A 4370-nucleotide genomic window follows, 5' to 3' on the forward strand; every position below is an offset into this window, starting at 1 on the left:
TTCCACGGACATTTGTGTTTATGACCCTTGCTACTTATTATTCCTCATGTCAAAAGATCGCTTTTCAGTTTTACCGATTCTATTTCTTGACTGTTATATCTGAGATCAAGGTTGCATGCTCTTTTAACCACAATTAGAGACAGTTTGAGGCCTGCTTTTCCTTGCCTGTTTATTACAGCTTCAATACAATTCTTCAAGTATTACATTTATTTAAACAATAAGCAGATTAATTTCAGTATTAACTAGATGGTGATGAGAAGCAAAGGTAAGTTAGATTCAGCCCATTGTTGTTTATCCTCAGTGATTCTGCTAGAAAGAAAGCCTGAAGCTGACCAATTCTATACGTAATGCTGGTAGGTGAGAGGGTGAATCTTAAGCTGCTGCCTACCCTAGCACAGACAACTTGGTTCTTAGGTGCTTATTTCTCTGCTCTGCCCTCCTGGGCCTCTTTGACCACCACCAACTGGAACGAGAAAACCAATCTGCAAAAGCAGAATCGGTCCATAGAACATTACTTGAAAAACTCTAAATTGGTTTCTGTCACTTAAACTCAGGAGATGTCTAATAAAAATCTGGTTTCCTGGCTTCTTTTAAAAGCTGAAAAATATGGGTCTGAATTCCCTTATAGCAACAGTTATCCTGCCATTCTCAGACACTGAGACAAAGTGTCATTTTCTCCACTTTTTTTTCCTTACAGTAGAGTTCAGATATCCTAAACTCTATCAAAAGTAGGAAAACAAAACATAGCAGAGGGAATCAAGTGCTTGAAGACAATTTGCTCTTATAAATGACATTCCATTCTATTTTGTTATTTGCCTATCCCATCCGAACATTTGTGTCTGCAACCCTTTCCCTAGAGCTTCCTGCATACTCTTTCCTATACTGCTCAGACCTGGCCTTACAGCAAGAAAGATGCAGAGACCAGTAGGTCCAGTATCTTAGGCCAATGTGTATTGGCTACGTCTGGGTTACATCCTAGGAAGAAGTTAATGGGCAGCAACAGTTCATTCCCAGCCCATGAACTTAGGAAAGATATGGACTTAGTTGGGGGTGAGAGGGATGTTAGCAAGGCGAAGGGCTCAAATTAAGGCTACTCCCATTCTTTTGACTCTCTAGTCCAGACTTATCAGGAATCTAGGGTGCAGTCATACCTACACATGGAGATTGGGAAAGCTGGGGAAAAAATGAGTGTGAGAAAGTGCAATGGTTGGTGATCCAGTTTCTCCCTTCTTGGTGCTCTGTTGCTGGACAAAGCAGAAACAGAGGCTTTAGTTTTATTTGCAAGGTGAGTTGAATGTTAACTGGAAAACTGACATCATTTGACAAACCAGCATAAATTCTAGGTGGACGCTATTTCAAAAAGCAGTAAGCACAGAAAGAGCCGAATCTGGAGTCAGACTGCCTAGATTTGAATCCCATGTCTACGATTTATTAGGTAGGAGTTTTGGACATGTTTTTAACCCTTCTTTGCTTAGTTTCCTCATTTGTAAAATAGGGCTGTAATAGTACCTTGCCTGATGCAGTTATTGTGTATAACATAACTATGACATTGTCTAGTGCAAGTAAACAATCATTATTTTTACTAAGAAAATAGCACCCTGGATTGGATACATCACAGTTTATTATAAAAGTGTTTTCCAGTTGGCAGAAGGTTGTGTGGTTGTAGTAGTATGTTGGATGGGAAGATGATTTTGGAGCTTAAACCTACTTAGCTCTGACACCCAATTAATTCTCACATCTCTCTTCCCTTTTCCTACTCACTAGTTTCCAACATGCCACTTTTATTTCCCCTTCTTCTTTTATTTCTTTCCATCATAGTTCTGCCTGTTCTTGGTTGATTTTCCCTATAAGCCTGCTAAGAGAAGCTAGACAGATTCAATTAGCTCTAGTTCACTGAAATGCAGAATGGTGAAGGAATTCACCCACAGCTCACATCACTGACTTCATACACTTGACTTTGGTACCAGATCCTTCCTCTGTGAGCAGGTGGCATTTGATTTCATGGTAAAGGCTAAACCGTGACTGAGTTAAAGACAATGGGAATACCTAGGGGGTTGCTTCCTCTAAACACATTCTCTAAAAGTGGCATGTTAAAAAATAAGGTACTATGTTGACTCAATATCGTTAAGTATTCTGGAAATCTATTGTGTGAAAGCATGAGTCACTGTGTCCAACAGTCAGTATCAGGAGTGGTGGTCAGATGTTAAAGCACACAGAGTACATAGTCAAAGGGGGCACCTTTATTAAAAAATTTGTTTACCTCCCCACCTACCTTGTCCTCCTGATATTAGAACTAGCCTGTGATTCCATCCATGCAATTGAATAGTAACATAATTACTTCACTTCTATTTCCTAACTTCATGTGAGAATGTTTAGATCTATGTGTCTATGTGTCCTGTGATTACAGAAGTATAATGACTGACATTTATATGGTACTAAATTCTTTTCACAAGGATTTCACATCTGCTGGCTTCTCGCTACACTGTTATTACCAATCCCACTTCACAGACAACTAGCCTAAGTCCACCATCATTTCCATAATTAATCTGACAGAGCTAAAACTAGAACTCAGGCCTGCAGTGCTTGTATTTCTATTTGTGTGGACTGATGTGATGTTTAGTAGTTTGAGCAATTGATGGTGTAAATCCTCTCTGTCCCTTACTAGCGCTGTTAATCAGCACAATTTACTTAACCCGAAGCTTCAGCTTTTTCATCCGTGAAGTAAGGGAAATAATATTGACTGACTACTATTTATGAGAACCGAAGGTGACTAAATCATGTAAATCAGTTAGAACAGGGCCTGGCACATGTTAAGTGCTCAGGAAAGGCTACCTGTCATGATTATTGTTTTGTCTTCTCTTGTCACTTTCTGGGCTTTGCATCAAAGAGAACTGCCCATGGTTTGAGATTAATCTCAGAAGCATTATGTCTCTGGGGTTATATTATCTTAAAATATTATTACCCTTTGTTTCCTTGGAAGCTTGAAAAATGAATGAATTAAACTGGACAGGACTTCTGGCATTAGTACCCAGCGTATTATAGGTCAATAATTTTCAAACGGTTTATTATGCATAAAACTCACCTGAAGTGTTTGAAGTGTTAGTTTAAAACTAAAATTTCTAAACACCCCTCTTCCCATTATGATTCTGGGATAGTATGGAGCTTAGGAATCTGGGAATTTTAACACATACCTTTGGAGGTATGTGTTAAAGTTCATAAGAATCATAAATCATAAGAAACACCGTGAAAAGCCCTTCACTAGTTGCCTCCTACTCCACTGCTGCTGCTGTTTCTCCTTCTTCTCCCCATCCTCCTCCTCCTTCCTCCTTTTTCCTTTTTGGTTGTTTATGTTGTCTCCATCCTCTTCATCCTCTTCAACTTATTCACTATCTTCTCATTTCTTTCTCCTCCTTCTCTTTCTCCTTCTTCTAGCATTTCAAATAGACTGCCTGAAGTTATTTTCCACTATTAGGCTAGCTCTATTATTATCTCTTTAGAGAAAATGCCACTGAACCAGGGGGAAAAACACAGAGTAATTACCAAAAGAAAAAAATATATATATAACTTCCCTGGAGCCAATTAGGAAGACAGTCATTAGGTTGAAGAGATAATTTGCTCACACATTGATACAGGGCTCTGGCCCTTTCACAAAGAGTAAAATAGCTCATGTTTACTTCCAGAGCTCATTAATGTTGGACTCAAATTTAATGCCCTGACAGTAAGTTTAAAAGTCTTTCCTATGAAAATGAATAATTAGATATAGGATCATTATCCACATAATTTAATAGAAATCTTACTTACTTTTTTTTTTTTTGCTTTAAGTCAGCTAGGTAGTCCAAGAAAGATGTTATCATTCCCCACCACCCACTCCAACTTCCGGCTAAGTGTTGGGAAATGAGAAAAGAGCCAAGTGCCAAATATGAAACCACTTAAACTAACCAAGTACAGTCATCTATTTGGGCACTATATCTACATAAACTCAAAGAAAGTAGGTATTTTGCAATTACTAACTTTTAAAGAACTATAAGTAGGCAGTTTAAAGTGTTATTTAGCCCAGATTACAGATTCGATTGTCAATGGTTGTCAATTCTTGTTGCATTAGAATCATCTGAGTAGCTTTTAAACAACACTGATGCCATGGACCTGCACCCAGATTATGACTGAGTTGGTGTGGTGTGGAGTATGCTTAGGTGTTTCTACTGAGCACCGAGGGATGAAATGACTTAATATACATGGATCAAATTTACTTGACAATTGCCTGCTCTCTGCATCCTTCTGCAAGGTATAGGCATAGAGTAAGATTAGATGTAAAATGAAGCAGAAAATTTTAACATTTTAGTCCTAATTCATGCCTGTTTTGGGGAAAGTAA

The sequence above is a fragment of the Pteropus vampyrus genome, unplaced genomic scaffold, assembly GCF_000151845.1.
Source record: "Pteropus vampyrus isolate Shadow unplaced genomic scaffold, Pvam_2.0 Scaffold11, whole genome shotgun sequence".
NCBI lineage: Eukaryota > Metazoa > Chordata > Mammalia > Chiroptera > Pteropodidae > Pteropus > Pteropus vampyrus.